The following is a 17,954-nucleotide window of genomic DNA, read 5'->3' as shown; positions in this document are numbered from 1 at the left end:
CTTATTTCACATGCAAAATCATTTCTAGCAGTCTTTATCTTTATTAAGATTTGTGATACAACTGTACACGGAGAGGAAGAGATTAAAGCTTTCATTTATTATGACATCAGATTAGTAAAATATGAATTTCATAAGATTTAATCTTTTATTTAAACTTGTGAATTCATGTTATAAAACAATTTTACAAGTATAAATCTAATGGAAGAACTATTACATTAGCTATAAATATAATGTTTTAATGCCAATTTCATTATACCTATGAACAAAAGTTTGAGGTTTTTTTTTATCTCCGTTTTGCATAAGAAGTTGAGCACGCCCCTTGCTGGTCTGGGTATTCAAACAACAGGTGAACTCACTTGTGCCTCCAGGCAAATCTGACTATCTGCTGTGTCTTGCCTCAAAGTGAAGATGCAAAATTAATCATGTCAATGCAAAAGGTTATAATTATGACTAGTCAGTCATAAAACATTTCTACCTCCGGCACTTTATGAAGCGCTCATTATAATCACTTTGATAGCTGTTTGGCTATTTGATTATCAAGTTATATTTATGATATCAGTTTGTTCAGTGTTCTCACCCATCACCATGGCTTTAAGCAGCTGAATGTGTGAGAAATGCATAACAGGCACAAAAGTTTCACTTCACACATGCCCAAGAGAAAGTGAAAGGGATATGAGGCAAAGAAAAATGAATTAGAATTACTAACAAAATAAAATAAAAACAGTCATATAATAAGCAAGATATACGTATTATAAATGGTAAAGATATTTACAGTCATGATTGAATGGACCTAACTAGTCCATTTCATCATTTAATCAAAGGATCGGTGAATAGAAATGTGGTGTGCTTAAACCTAATTCATCAGGTGGAAATGAACAGTCTTAGAAATATTTAGTGTGTGGGCAAATCTTATCTATGTAACTATGTTACGTTTAATTGCAGTGGTAACTTTCACTTGTCTCAACCTGTAAAAGATTTTCCCCATTCTTAAGTAGAGGGTTTTCAGTATCAGTGTATTATTTTTCTTACAACACTTTACAGAGCCTAAAGCTTTAAAAGTAATTTTTGTAAAACAAAATATTATCAAATGTATGTAATATAATCTTAACCTTTAGTGTAATCTATTAGACTTGTGAGATAGCCTGATACCAAGCAATGAATACCTTTAAAGTAGTTTTCTAATGAATTTTGTTTTTATTTTTTATTTAGAAATAAAAAAAAAATCAGGAAAGTGTCACCCACTCCGCTGGCTTGAATTTAGTTGCCTGGGAGGGGCAACTGTGGACTTAGGGGTGGCCAAAAAACAAATAGGCACCAAAACCAGTTCAAGGTCATCCCGCACTGTAGCAACAGTTCAATTCAATTCAGTTTATTCATATAGTGACAATTCACAACACATGTCATCTCAAAGCACTTTACAGTTCACCAGATCATACAGGTAAATTGATTCAAAGTTTTCTATCTAAGAAAAACCAGTTGATTGCATCGATTCATTGCCTCGAATGCAATCCCTCACACTAAGCATGCTTGTAGCGACAGTGGAGAGGAAAAACTCCCTTTTAACAGGAAGAAACCTCCAGCAGAACCAGGCTCAGTGGAAAAACAGGTAAATGAACAACCATATTTTACAATGAAATCACTGAAGATAAAGTAGATTTTTCCAAAGTCATAGTAATAGCTATGTATACTTATTTAAATATCCCTGCCGATTAAATAAAACATTATTTTTTGGGGGGGGCTTTTTTGACATTTTTTTTATTATTTTTAAGCCATGGCAGAATAGCAGATAAGATGGTGTCGTGTATGTAATGTTTTATTTTGTTTACCTACAATTCCAGAAAAATCGTCCCCTATACTTTCAGGCAATTATGGTTCTACATAATATTGATATATCCATTCATTAGTTTATATACAAGGGCTGCAACATTTAATCGGATTAATCCTGATTAATCGATTATTGAAATGATCATAAACCAATTTAGAAATGTATTAATCATTAACTGGAATATATAGACTCTACAACATGCCTTGCTTGCAGAGCAACCTACGTAGAGCAGTAATTGATAAGTAATCTCACCATAAAACACAAAAACTAGTTCTGAAAAGAGATCCATTTTATATTTTGTGATATTTAATGTCAGCGTCTCCATGTGAATTACCAATCCCTGTATTTTTTATCAGTTTATAGTTAATATAGCTACAATTCAAATGTTTAATTAACTGGGATATTCTCCTTTAAAGTATCTCTCCTTATTTCCAGACGTGGTGAATTATGTTCATATGAAAACAACTATTGATTTGGCCCTACCAATCAATAGTTGTTTTCATATGAACACAACTTTCATATGAACGCAGTGATAAAGGTGACCATGGTCACCTCGGCCCCCCCTTGTGTTTTACTGCTGGCTCTTGCTCTACTGTTGCCCTGTCTAAGCTATGCCCTGACCATCACTCGGCTGTGGCCCTATCTAAGCTCTGGACTGAATGTCGCTCTACTGTGGTCCTGTCTAAGCTCGTGCATGATTCTTGCTCTGCTGTGGCCCTGTCTAAGCTCTGGCCTGAATGTCACTCTGCTGTGGCCCTGTCTAAGCTCTGGCCTGACTCTTGCTCTGCTGTGGCCCTGTCTAAGGTCTGGCCTGAGTCTTGTTCTGCTGTGGCTTTGTCTAAACTCTTGCCTGACTGTCACTCTGCTGTGGCCCTGTCTAAGCTCTTGCCTGACTGTCACTCTGCTGTGGCCCTGTCTAAGCTCTTGCCTGAATGTCGCTCTGCTGTGGCCCTGTCTAATCTCTGGCCTGACCATCCCTCTGCTGTGGCCCTTTCTAAGCTCTTGCCTGACTGTCACTCTGCTGTGGCCCTGTCTAAGCTCTTGCTTGAATGTCGCTCTGCTGTGGCCCTGTCTAATCTCTGGCCTGACCATCCCTCTGCTGTGGCCCTTTCTAATCTCTTGCCTGAATGTCGCTCTGCTGTGGCCCTGTCTAAGGTCTGGCCTGAGTCTTGTTCTGCTGTGGCTTTGTCTAAGCTCTTGCCTGATTGTCACTCTGCTGTGGCCCTGTCTAAGCTCTGGTCTGACCATCACTCCACTGTGGCCCTTTCTAAGCTCTGGCCTGACTCTTACTCTACTGTGGCCCTGTCTAAGCTCTGGCCTGGCTCTTACTCTGCTGTGGCCCTTTCTAAGCTCTGGCCTGGCTCTTACTCTACTGTGGCCCTGTCTAAGCTCTGGCCTGGCTCTTACTCTGCTGTGGCCCTGTCTAAGCTCTGGCCTGGCTCTTACTATGCTGTGGTGCTGTCTAAGCTCTGGCCTGACTGTCACTCTGCTTTGGCCCTTTCTAAGCTCATGCCTGACTCTTGCTCTGCTGTGGCTTTGTCTAAGCTCTGGTCTGACCATCACTCTGCTGTGGCCCTTTCTAAGCTCTGGCTTGAATGTCGCTCTACTGTGGCCCTGTCTAAGCTCTGGCCTGGCTCTTACTCTGCTGTGGCCCTGTCTAAGCTCTGGCCTGGCTCTTACTATGCTGTGGCTTTGTCTAAACTCTGGTCTGACCATCACTCTGCTGTGGCCCTTTCTAAGCTCTGGCTTGAGTTTCACTCTACTGTGGCCCTGTCTAAGCTCTGGCCAGGCTCTTACTCTGCTGTGGCCCTTTCTAAGCTCTGGCCTGGCTCTTACTATGCTGTGGTGCTGTCTAAGCTCTGGCCTGACTGTCACTCTGCTTTGGCCCTTTCTAAGCTCATGCCTGACTCTTGCTCTGCTGTGGCTTTGTCTAAGCTCTTGCCTGACTCTTGCTCTGCTGTGGCTTTGTCTAAGCTCTGGTCTGACCATCACTCTGCTGTGGCCCTTTCTAAGCTCTGGCTTGAATGTCGCTCTACTGTGGCCCTGTCTAAGCTCTGGCCTGGCTCTTACTCTGCTGTGGCCCTTTCTAAGCTCTGGCTTGAATGTCGCTCTACTGTGGCCCTGTCTAAGGTCTGGCCGGGCTGTCACTCTGCTATGGCCCTGTCTAAGCTCTTGCCTGACTCTCGTTCTGCTGTGGCCCTGTCTAAGGTCTGGCCGGGCTGTCACTCTGCTATGGCCCTGTCTAAGCTCTTGCCTGACTCTCGTTCTGCTGTGGGTCGGTCTAAGCTCTGGCCTTGCTCGGGCTCAGACCTGTTGTGTTATCAGGTTGAGGTCATGACGCTCCACAGACACTCAAGTTCTTTAACACAAAACTCATGTCTTTACAGACGTTCCTTTGTTCACTGCTTTCCATCAACATTTTTTTTTCTTAATTCAACAAAATAATGATTTAGAATAAAGTTTCATTCATTCCAAGTGTGCCCTTTCTACAGCAGAAAAAAATAAACGGTAAAGTAACTCCAAGTCTGCTGGAGCAAAAAGTTGTGACATTTTCTGGTCGTCTATGATTGTGTGGAGCGATAGCTCTTACAGGATGGCAGCAGACAGGAAGCAGTTTATAATCTGGATGATGGTGGATCTTGATCACACAGAGGGTTTTTTGTTCTGACATATATGTGTAGATGTGTAGGAGAAAACGGACAGCAAATGTTTGTTTCTTTCAGACATACACTTCAATATATTACTGCCTGAAGATCTGTCACTACTGCACAAGGAAGCAATGCTTATCATTAGTAAAGAGTTGATCGTCGCATCTACATGGTTTGTGGTAAACCTCAAGGGGGAGGTCTTATAGGTTTCTTTCCACAATGGTCTATTTCCTACCACATTTTTATGTAGGTCATATTTATCGACTTCAAAGCTAAAGCTGAATGTCAACAAATGGTCCGACCTAAGCACTGGATCTCTGCAGCTCCTCCAGAGTTACCATGGGCCTCCTTAAAACTTACATCTCTTCTAAAGAGAATCAGTTGCATAAGATTGTAGGAGTTTAATGCATCTACAGAGAATGCTATTCTGATTTTAAAAACTGAAAATATGTCAATATCTGTATCATTTCCCTTTCACCTCACAATCAAAATACAATCCGTTTATTTATTGCCTTAAAACCCCCAAAAGAGCAATTTTTGTAAATCTAAAGTGACAAAAAAATGAACTAGTTTAAAGAGTAGGAAAAGTTTTGGAAGATCCACTGGGTATACGGAAATATTACCGTATGTTTAAATACAGGATTATTTCAAAATTATGGTTTCAAATAGTTTTAAACCTTCTACATATTAGTTGCTTTGAATTGTCGCAATTTCTTCAAGAGTTAGGTATTAGGTTAGACAGTTTAAAAGAGAAGTCTTCCATTCACTCAAAGCGCAACGTAAGCCACTTTTATACCACAGTGAGAGCTTTCGTGTTGCGTCCTGTCTGCTTTTTGGATGTAGCTTTGGGAGATTAAGACTACTGATGTGTGAAGACAAATAAGTGATGTTATGACTAGAGACAGCTGAAAAGCTTAAGTTCTTTCTTGCCTTCCTGTCTTTAGGAAGTTGTCTATAAAAAAAAACACAACTCAGCTTAATGTTATATAAACCCTTATCAGGTGAGAGTTTGTCTATATTTGAAAGACGATTCATCAGACCGACTTTCAATAACTTTTGACCTCATTCTCATGGATTCCCCCTTAAATTTAACTTTTACTCCCTATCGCTACCTTATTATGTCACAATAATCTCAGCTAAGTGGTTTCTATAGTCATAAAGTGAGTTAGAAGATGTATACAAACCTCCCCACTGGAGCAGCAGGCAGGGGGTTCCTCCCACGAGGATGGACATAAAAAAGTAAAATGGACCACTTTGTCGAGTTTTTACTTTACAGTGGAGTCAACTGACTGGCGTATAAATTCATCCATTTTATAGTCTCTAAACCTGCATAATGCAACACCATCACCCGTTCAAGTGAACAGTTTCTCACAGTCGCACACCTGAACGGTATTATTGTTCTGTGTGTGACTTCGGACCTTTTAGGGTTTAATTGGGCCCTGGATGCAGTTATACGAATGACTGGGATACAAAGTGGCGTCGAGCTGCTCTTTAGACTCCCGTAACTCCCTGGTGACTATGTAGTACAAAAACACATGCACCTCTTGAGAGCCTCTGTAGGAAAGCTATGCCATTTATTTTGCTCTCCTCACCGGCAGTACTTGGACATTTTCTTATTGGTCTAATGAGCTGAGTGACCCTCCGGAGACCTTGTGCATACATGCAAGTTTCTAAAGGCAGATAACGTATGGAAAAGTATGGTATTTCCCAACTGTCCTTTGGGTGCTCTCAATCACTCCTGTCAGCATTTCCATTGTTGTTGTTTTTTTTTAGTTTACTTTACGATTCACAGGGTAACATGTGGACGATTTAGGAGCATGACACTCATTCTTTTGCTGTCACGATCCAGTTCGACCTCGGGTTTTGTTTCATTTTTAATGTGTTATGTCTCATATGTTAGTGAGATAGAACGTTGTTTTCGTTAACTCCTTCATTCACCCTCCCTACACTAACAGATGCACACATCCATTTCTGGCTCCTGGAAACTTTGCATATTGGAAACCCAACATTTAAGCTGCCTGGTGTTTTGGAGCAATACTGGTTTTGCAATCCCCTTTAAATAAAAACCCTTTATTAATCTCACCTTCCTGATTTTTATTCTGATCCAACACCAAATCATGATATTTCCACTATATTGCTCTCTTTCTTGATAATAAAGACTAATGTTTGAGCAATTTCTAATTTGTTTATAGTTTTATTTTTATTACCGGTATTATAGTTTTTGTTCTAGTCTTTTCTGAGTTTAGCCATTATTATTTATCGCTCAGAGGCCAAGCAACTTCAGTTAAGTGTGGGAGAATGCTGGTTTTACATCTCCTGAATTATTTTGGTGTTTTGTGAAATATGCTCTGGATCATTAATGATGGCATGATTTCAGTTCTCTAATATAATATTAATTAAAATGTGAATGTATTTCAAAGACCCTGTGATAAAACAGAAACAGTCCTACATAAAAACGGACCTGAGGTACTCCTCATTTGTTTCCCACCAAACCAACCATAGAGCAAACACTAGATGTTTTTATTTGTGATGGTTTAACAGGACAGTAGACCATAAAGACACCTTACACTTCTGTAACTGCACATATCAAAAGTTGCTTGGGTCTGGTCGCGAACCAGTGTTGCTGGTATGCTTATGCACCATCAGTCTGGAATTTCTAGGGACGCACAGCAGTTTCCCGCCAAAGCACTAGGGGGAGCCTATTCGAGAACTCGCGAGAACTTCGGAGTGTTTATCTTCCAAAACAACAATGGTGCGTCTGCAAGTTATCACGGTCACGGAGATGGATCTAGAGTTGCTAGACATCGAAGAGGAACAGGTTCTGTTAATGGAGTTGAAAAAGACCGATTAACCTTTCATTGTAGTTGTCCATTGTAGCTGTTCCTCTGTCTTTAAAAATGCCCTGGCACCGAATCGAGAAGGACGACCACACAGACAGCCGGAAAGGCTGTCAAATCTGTCTCTGTGGACAACCAGGCCGCCCTCGCAGAGGTTCTGCACCTCAAAAAAATCCTGACTATGCATTGGATGGTCGCAAACCGGCGCAGACCTCAAGTGGAAGTGCACATACAAAAGCAGCTGTGATTGGTCCTCGGTATGCTTTTCCAGCTCTCGGTGTGGTCGTCCTTCTCGATTCGGTGCCGGGACACAGCATTTTGAAAAACCGAGGAACAACTACAATGGACAACTATGATCAATGGTTGATCGAGGAGGTTCTGAACTACAACCACCTGTATGAATGCTCAGACAAAATATATAAAGATGGCAAGGTCTCTGCCAACTCCTGGAGGGAGATCAGCCAGATCCTTGAGTGGGATCCAAAGGAGTGTTTACAAAGTTGGAAGAGACTGAGAGATTAATACGTGAAGTTCTCCAATAGGCCCTTGCGCTTTGATGGGAAACTGTTGTGTGTCCCTAGAAACTCCAGACCAACGGTGCAGAAGCATACCAGCAAAACTGGTTCGCGACCAGACCCAGGCGACATTTGATGTCTGCGGATGCAGAAGTATAATCCGCCCGTAAGACTTATAAATTTGTCGAGTGTAGATCTCCATGTTGCAGAACAGCTTCAAAGCCCTAACTTGTAACAGAGTTGTAACAGAGTTTACCCTTTCATATTGTTATTTAATCCAGTCAGCACTGATCCAATCCGTTGAAAGGCAACTATCTAAAGTTGTTTGGCTTTATTGCTTCCTGTCGGAATGAGAATTGTTTAAATGCTGTGTTGGATTTGCTTCCGTATCCTTGTTAGTTCATTTACAGCCATCATGTTGTTGGACAGGACTTCAAAAAGCTTCAAAGGAAATATACTGAACCTCTGTCACTCAATTCCATTTAATCTTATCTAGATCTTGGTCTTAATGGTTCAAACCTCAGCGTGTGCTAACCTGTATATGACTAGCATTGTCATAACCCCCCTCCCCGCCCTGATGAGTCACAGAAGCCTTCGGGAGCAGGTAATTAGAAACAGGTTAGAATAATTGCCCCTATGGCCTTTCATGCCTCGCCTGTGTGGGAATGCTTGTTTTTCAGGCAGAAGAAAAAAGGGAAGCGACCGCAAATGTGTAAACACAAAAACAGAAGGAGATTTGGGAAAGTTGCAGGGAAAATTTAATATTTGAAAAACTTTCTGAGATCTTAATATTCCTTGAACACTTTCCCACGCATGTTGCAAGTTTAAATGAAGTGAGAATGAAGAAAAATGAGAGAAAGCTTCACGAGTCTCTCCCAGTCTTTGGTTGCTGGTAATTGATTACCTTTCCCACACGCTCCACTGAAAACCTTTTTACGCTCAGAAAGATGTTTGAGCTCTGGACGTTTGAGGAGCCTGACTGACTACCGTCTGGCCTGTGATCCGCTGTGCTGACCGCTGATTGTTGACCTTTGACAACGGATAAGGAAAAGTAGAACAGGGAGGTCAAAGGTTTGATAGGTCAGGAAGGTCTGACAAATCCTGTCAACAAATCACAGCAGTTAAAGAAATGGATAAACTCAGTTCAGAGTTTGTTTGTTTTTATCAATGCAATATATAAAGCAAATTAGATTAAATTAAAAATAGCCTTTTGTCTGTCAGTCATACCTGTGACTGTGAGGTTTTAAATCCAACTCAGGAGTTGGATTTACCGGTTGGATCAGTGTTTCGGTTCATGTAAGTACTTCACAGAAATAAAAGGGATTAAGCTCCTACCCCCAAAAGAAACTGCTGAACAAAGGAGAAAAATATTTTTCCTGGATAAAAAGCTGAAAAGATAAGTCTGTTCTTTTCATTAGATATATATGCTACAGCTCTCAAAATGCATTTAGAATATGAACGTACGTCAGGAGCGACCCACGGTCCTTCTGTCTTGAGTTATATTTTAAATTTCTCCCACCTAAGAAAATATACACTAATTTCCCACCCTGTAGATGTTCACCAGGAAGTTAAAGTCTTTCCACGTAAAACTTTGTTTTCAAAGCTTGCCAAATATCTAATAATCCTGACAAAGTAATTGAAAAGCTGCCAGTAATAACTTCTATAATAATAAAGAGCTAAAGGAAGTGTTAAACAGAAACTCGATTCTTTATAATGAGAAAGCAATTTCCTTAGTAGAAGATCTGGCCTCCTTGATTTTATTTGCTGGTCAAGATCAACTTTTTTTCTCATGCTTTGTTTTACCTGTAATGCTGTATTGGTTGAACTTTGGTTTATTTGGTTTATTGTTTCATGAGTTGCTTTTTTTCTAAGGCCTGTGTTTTGTCTGGTCATGGTTTTGTCGATGTTGTAATTCTGTAGTCAGTTCTTTGAAAAACTTCTCATTTTCTCCTTTCCTTCGATATCCAACTATACTTTTAAATGTCAGAGAACTACAAATTATACTTTTTAGAGGCATTATCCTTTTAAAAGTCATAGCCCTCACTATCCTATAGATAAAATCCAGATAGACTGATCAGGTATTGCTTGCTTCTTTTAAAAATGTTCTTCAGGATCTTTAAATTATAGAAAAATATTAATTGGTAACACTGAATTGCTCTGTTCTTATATTGTGATGGACATTTAGGAATACTTAAAGGAATACTTTTTTGCATACTAGATATACAATCAGGGATTAACAAGTAAATCAAAGTTTTCTCTAACCAATAGACATATTTTTCTCATTTTCCATTAAACACATTTGGAACTACACCATCTGTTGAAAGGGTGACCCACTTGATTAAGACCCAGTTTAATACATAAAAAGTAGAAGTAAATTAGGGTTGCATTAAAAACCTCAGACCTTTCATCTCTGTATAAAAGTAGGTCATGTCTTGTATTAGCTGTCTTACAATACATGCAAGTGCAAAGTCTGCTCTGCGTCTTGGAGTGTGTACGTGTGTGTGGGGGGCTGTATGTGGGGTTGGTGGGGGGGTTGTTGGACAACGGCTGTAACTGAGCCTCTGCTGTACAGTATTAATGTCTCTCTTGGGGCTCCCCAAGGTGCTAACTTTGCCAAACCGGGTCTGTTCTGTTCCACGCAACAAAAGCACGACTTTTCAGTGCAGCTGTAAATTCTCTCAACAACATATATTAAAAATGAATGATTAGCTTGTAGCCGGCTTTGTGGTTGCAGCTGCAATGTATCACATGGAGATGGTACAGTGCCTCGCACTGTATTCTGGAGCTTTTCCACATTTTTCCACGTTACGACCACATCATTGAATAAGTTTTATTGGAATTTTATGTGATGGACCAACACAAAGCCATAACTTTGAGGGGGAAAGAAAATTATGTGGTTACAAATGATAAATATCTATGAATATAGTAAAGTTCCGATTTATCTTACATTTTGTGAAAAGGTGTGTTTTCATTTTATCGTATGAAATGTTTAGCTGTCGTGAATCTCTGAGGTCTGCTAGACAACCAAAGTGAACATGCAGCAACATAAAGACAAAATAAATCAACAGACATGTTAAGGATGATGTTTTATGGATAAAAAAAAATGTAATATCATCCTAAAACTGGCAAAACAACAAACCTATCAACCCATGGTTGTCTATCTAAAGGAAATAACGGCAATGGGAGAGCATTGACTGTGGTGGAGCTGTAGAGATCCAAAGCAGAGGGAGAAGACTGTCAGGAAAGATATTAGACATTTATTTCACAAGTCAGGCCTTTCGAAAAAGAAGGGGGAAAGAAAGCTATGAAATGCAAGTGAAGATCAGAGCCATTTTTTTGTTCACATCTCTGGTGTTGCTGCTTTTTCTCACACTCTTTTACTTATTGTGTTATTTTTATGCACTTTTCTAAGGCCCACATTGTGTGACCACTTCTACTATAACCTTTTGCTGCTGTAACACAATTTCCCCATTGTGGGTCAATGAAGAAATGTTCTAATCTATTCATAATGGGCGATGTCTTTTAACCGCTTTATATACTTAATTTGAGCTGGTAAACAAGATTATTCACCAATAGAATTATTTTTAATCTTAAAGTAAGATAACTAGTTCATATGCACTTGAAATAAAACAATGCAATATTTTTTTTTGTTTTGTTTAAATGTAAATTGTCTGGTTCCAATAGTAATGTGTCTTGCTTACTTCCTCAATTCAACAAAAAATAACTTATTTAAGGGGGAAAAAAATTACTTATTTAGTTTGAGATGAGATGCAGGGTAGTACTGTAGGCATCTTAGGAGCAGTCACAGCCAGATTTTCTAATCTTTATGTAGCCAGTGTGCACCCTAGATCCCAAGATCATATGTTTACTTGTCTATTTAAAGTTTTACGTGTTTTTAAGATTTGTGATTTTGTATTATTAACATTGTGTGTTACAGAGGGATAAAAACACAGTAATCATCCTCTGCTTGGCCAGAAGGTACTCATAAAATGGGACTACATTTGATATTTTTGGGGAAAATATAATGGGCTACAGCCCACATCACCATAGTGAAACAAAGTGGCAGCCATATCATGCTGAGGGGATGACTTTCCCCACAGATCCATAAGGCTTCTCCACAACTTCACTAATACAGAGTTGCATTAAGAGAGCAACACTTGAACTGCAGACCCAGAGACTTTTGGCTTTTGGTGCTTTTGTAATTAATTGTATGAAAGGCCTAAATATTACCAAAAAAAACTTTACAGCACCATAACCTTTTGGAATGACCCAGATAAAAGATTATCTTATAAATAAACTGCTCAGGGATAATGGAAAGATGGAGCGGAATTTAAGGTAGACCTGGAAGAAAGCTTGCAGAGGCTGAAAGAGTTGATACAGACTTTCAGTGGAAATAAGTAGGTGAAAGTGTATTTATGTGTTAGAAAGGCCCAGTTTAAGTTACAATTTTAAACCATTTTACATTCTGTTGCAATGTTTAAAAAGTGGTTTAGAAGACACAGCTATTTCACAAATAAGAAACAACAATTTCTAGCTGTTAGAAGGCGAAAATAGAGACACATCCCCACTAATTTCAACTACAATTAAAGAAAAGGTTGGTTCTACTTAGTATTGACACAACTGGGGTAAATAGACATGCATGCTACACATTTTAGTTTTTTTTTTTTTTACTTTTACATGGTGGATTTACCATTGTTTATTTTTAGTAGGTTTCTAAGGAGAGCACAGTGATTTTTTGGCTCTCCTTTTTGACACATTCTGGGTTATTTCACTATGAGCTACAGCTGCCTTTTAGGGCCAAAAGACAGACAGGAACCTGTGTTATCCCCTTGTCACTTCTAGAGCTCAGGGAAAATCCCCATTATCCTTCCAGACACACCTAAACTCTATAACTGTTCTCCCTGCCTTGGCATAATATTCTTCTCAAACTCTTTTTAATCTCCTTATCTGTCTTCCTCCCCTTTCCAGGCCTAAACCCCCAGCCCTCTCACTGCACAACCATATCAAAACACAAGTACGGTTTGGATTTGGGAATCAGGCAGACACGTCTACAGAAAGGCCAGTCTAAACAGAGTTATCAGTGCCTGCAGACAAATAGCAACATGACATAAGAAACCAGTGTGGGTCCAGTATAGATTTATAGCTGCAAACGTCATGCAAATTTAAAGTATTGTTTTTGTATCTTTGAAAGAAGAGTACTTTTCCTGATGGTTTTCCTTCAAGGTTGGGATAATTACTTCTATTATACAGCTTTTTGTGATGGTTTCATGAGCTTTGAAGAACCAAAATGAAGTGAAACTATGTTGACTGTGAGTCAAATATGTTTATTTTGCATGCCGGGTTGTTGTCTGTTGCTCTACTGCGGATTTATCTTGACTGAGGTCGTTGACATAGCAGAGTGCAGACAACAATGAGCTGAGTCATGAAGTGGCCTTAGAGGACGCGCCTTTGTCTAAAGCCAAGGTTCATAAACTGTGCTAGTTTTTTAATTCCAAGAGATTTATTATAGATAAACCCAGATTACAGATGGTATGGCCAAGTTCTAATCTCTGTTTTTAAGATTTTTACATGCCAATATGGAATTTAACCCAATTTGTTTTTCAATCATTGAGAAATATAAAAATTATTTGTATTTCTAGATAGAATATCATAGAATAGAATAAAATAGAATAAAATATTCCTTTATTGCCCCACAATGGGAACACTATGGTGTTACAGCAGCAAAGCAACATGCATTTTAATAAAAGGCTCACACAAGTACATATAAAATAAATAGAAACTAACAGAATAAAGTGGAAAAAGGTTAAAAATAAGGATATGGATAAAAAGAAGTTTTGATATAAATACTGTGGAATCACAAAAAAAAGGAAGAAAAATCCAAAATATAAAGCTGTGGGCATTTTTTACAGTAAGAGGGCATAAGAAATAGCAGCAACAGCAGAGATGTGCAAAATGAGAGTGTGTTATTTAAAGCAACTGAAAAAGGAACTAAGCAAAACAGCTTCAACTTTAGCTGTCTTAACAACAACATGAATGGTTCTCTTCTATGTAAACACTCCATATTCCAGTTTACATGACAGAAGGTGTTGGAGTGTTCATAAATTCATAAATAGCTGTAAGTATACTGCCTGGAATAAAATCATCCAATTCCAGTAAGCATATGACTTCCTGAGGGCATATGGGATCATCTACTTTAAAAAACAATCAAACACATTAAAGAAGACATGTGAGCAGAATAAATCTCAAGAATGATCCAGGGAAGTCAAACAGTTTAATTCAACATCCTTTCTGCAGACGGTTGCAAATCGTTTGAGAGCGTGAGTCAAATCTTGAGCTGGCTCTGTTTCCACAGTTTAATGTTTGGCAATCCGAGTGCATGATTGTTTCATTTGTCAACACCTGATCAATGGGAGAATTGCAGGTGATGTTTGGCTGCTTGCAGCTCTGTTTTTAACGTGTTGTTCTAGCTGATTTGATCTTACAGACTGTGTTAAATGGCCCAGATCACTTTGGAGACTAAACTCCTAAAGAGCAGAGTACGAAAAGGGGGGACACAAGTGAACAAACAAAGAATAAACACTCTACATAAAATTTTAAAAAGGTGCTTAATTTTTCTTACATTTAGAGAGTCTGTGCAGCCGAATGGAGGACTAGATTGAGGGAAATCACAAGTGGATCAATCGCAGAACATGCAGCAGAAGAAGCAGATTAAGAAAGGTTGTCTAAGCCCAGTCCAAATGTGATTAGATATATGGGATTTTTCGTGTTAGCAAAAATAAACTGCTGCCTTATTTTTATTTTAAAGAACACATTTGTTAGGGAAATGAACATTTCTTTATCAGTGTTTCCTTTTCTTCAACCAAAAAACCCTTCTCTGACAAAGTAAATTTACTCCCCCTATCCCTCCCTATCAGGGGCCACATTGCACCACGCATATCCATTCAACCATGATAGGGAGGCCATGATAAAAGCCTGACAGGTGACAGTTGAACGGTCTGCTGTTCCCCTTCCTTGAATATGGGCAGCTGTGAGCAGAGTGGTGTGGGGTTGGATCGTGTTTCATCACAGCAGCCCCTGTCATCACGCTTTGAGTTATTACTCTGAGGTTTTCCCCCTCATGCAGTCACAGACACTCTCCCTTTCAAGCATATTTGGCACAGATAAGATCAGAAGTTTACATATGCTAATCAGGAGCCTAAATGTCATCTTCTTATTTAACGCTTAAAGGGTCCAAACAAAAAATGCAAGCTCAAATATATATGTAAACTACTAACTACTTCAACAAGTGTTACCCTGGAAAACGCAAAGAAAATACACTTATTTACCACATCCTGCTTCCGACATAATATTGTAAGGACCACTGCTTTTGTCAGAATTGATTTGCATCTTGGAAGAGGAGTAACCTTTTAAGAACGGCCTTGTAGATTTTTAACATCTTTGAATATGAGTCAGTAATGTCAGTGTTTAAAAGCCAGTTCTAATGTTTTTGCGGCATGTTTGCCCTACTGGACTTCATCTGACTAATTATGACCCATAGAAGAGTAACAATAGGAACAACCTAGTAACCAACCATCCATCCATCCATTATCTGACACGCTTGTCCCGAGTGGGGTCGCGAGGGGTGCTGGGGCCTATCTCCAGCCTATCTCCAGCAGTCAACTCGGGGCTTCGCTTGAATTCACCCCTTTCATGGTGGAAGTTTAGAATTGTGAGATTTCTAGAGAATGGAGGTGTCAGTGGGCTTTGAACTTTTCTGTACGTCCATTTCACCCACTCAACTATCATCATTAATCTATGAAAATGTAAACTCGGTTTTGCATTCTGTGACCCCTTTAAAGGTTTAATTAAGGATATTCGTTTTTCTGGTGGACCATTAAATTAAGTGGTCCTCCTAATTGTCAATCATTCTGGTGATATGTTTACATAAGGCCATTCTATGTGCTCGTCCCCATTTTCACTTACCGGTGGTGAGTCTGACATAGTGGAAAAATTGCAAATCTTCATTTGGAAAGTATGCTTGTATGAGCACACTTTTCAACACAGAGTGCACAAGGAGAAATGGGCTTGTGCATCCTCTTGCACAAGTTTAATTGGAGGGTACAGGGTTTTACATGTACTTTTTTTTTTAAAGTGGAGAGGGTGGGTCTTTTGAAAAATTCGCGAAAATCCTCCTCGATACCTTTAAGGAATAGTGCACCTCTCTGACAACCTTGGTGATGGTAGCATAATGCTGAGGGTCTGTTTTTTCTGCCAGTGGCACTAATGTTTTGCACAAAACAAGTGGTGTAATAATTCTACAAACAACTGGGTGTTCCAACAGGACAAGGTTCACTGATACAATACTTTCTCAATAGTTTTAGATAAAGAAAGCTAACGTCAAGCTTCTACGATGTCTTTAAATACATTGCATTGAAAAATTTAACTATGCTTATAAATCATAATGATCCATGACAGAATACACACCAGTCATCCATCCAATGGCTTTGTCAAGATTAAGAGTCTGAGGAGAAGGTCCAGGAGGGAAACTGACAACTTTTTAATTGCTGATAGCCTTCAACCGATTTTTGGATAGATGTGGATAACACATGCAGTAAACTTTTTTCTATTACAGACTCCAGCTATCCAAAAAATAAAGCAATTTTCTTTGCATACCAACTGATTTAAATAAACAGTTTTGATAAGAATAGTAATGAGATATCCTGGTGGGAGGATGCTAGATCCTTGTGATAACTATAGCCAGAAAACATATGTGATTTCCCTGCAACTTGCTAAAAACCATTCATCTAAATATTAGTGAGAGTATATGTACATATTTTAGCATGTACCTTTATCTTTACCTTGTTTAGGTTAGAGAGGTTCCACAACAGTTTCCAACTTAAGCCTCCATTTTGTTTTGTTTAAAATGATCACGCTTATCCCAAGCAGCGTTGCGAGGGATGCTGGTGCCTATCTCGAGTTGTCTACAGGCGAGAGGCGTGGTACACCCTGGACAGGTCGCCAGTTCATCGCAGGGAAACACAGAGACAAACATTACATGCAACCATTCACACACACACTCACACCTAAGGAGAATTTTGAGAAGCCAATTAACCGGTCATGTTTTTGGACTGTGGGAGGAAGCCGGAGTATTTTCCCCATCTCCCCTGTACATACTTTTTGGGATACAATAAAACTGATGTGATACACAAATTTTCAAAGACTCATTTTAATCCTGCCTCCTTTGCGGATAAGTCATAACATTTCTGCAAGCTTACTAAGGACGCTTTGTGCAATCTTTCCCTGTAGGTTCTGCACATCTGCTATGTATGTGTCTGTATTTGCTAGTAAAGTCAAACATTCTTGGAAAAACCTAACCATCAGTGGTTCTCTGACTTTTATTTACACTTAGTAAATAACAGATTTCAAAGAAGTACCATCTTAACATACATGTTAAATTAGTAATACTGCATGAAGGACTTACAGGTTGTTGTGATTTGTTTTTGGTATTTATTATGGAGAGACAAACACCATTATTATTGAGCAATACGTCATGTTTGTTTTAAGGATGTGGTTAAAAAGCACATTTTAATTTTATTCACACCTCAATGTGAGCTTGTTCTGCATTGGAAAATGTGTCAAGATATCAGCGGAACTAAGAGGTTTCTTGTTAACCCCAACTTAAAAATTAAATTAGGAATTCAACTGGGGGTGCTGAAAATGTAACTTCCAGGTTTAGCCCCCTGAAAGTTACTGCCAAGATGGCAATTTCCAAAATTAAAGAAGTGGTGGAACTAGTTGTAAAGACAAGGAAATATTGACATCATATACATGAGCTGCTGTAAAAGCAGACTAAATGAGTCATGTGACCAGGCCCGGTTCAGATCCAAACCTCTCAAGTCACCTTGGCGAGTTTTTGCTCCAACTTTGGTCCAAAATTGTGCAGCATTGCTTTAAGTCTCCTACACAGTATAGTTAAATTCCTCTGTTCTGCATGTTCATTTGGTATTTTATTATAATATGAATAAATACACAGACCTGAGCAAAGCTATCAGCATTTCCATGTCATTTTCTCATTTAAAACCATGTATTCATTTTTTCCTGCTTAGTTCTTGTCAGGCTGGCGGTGGGGCCGGTGCCTATCTCCTGAAGT

Source organism: Cyprinodon tularosa, unplaced genomic scaffold, assembly GCF_016077235.1.
Source record: "Cyprinodon tularosa strain WSP-4 unplaced genomic scaffold, ASM1607723v1 ctg312, whole genome shotgun sequence".
Classification (NCBI taxonomy): Eukaryota; Metazoa; Chordata; class Actinopteri; order Cyprinodontiformes; family Cyprinodontidae; genus Cyprinodon; species Cyprinodon tularosa.
The sequence above is the reverse complement of the archived record's forward strand: the minus strand, read 5'-3'. Positions refer to the sequence as shown.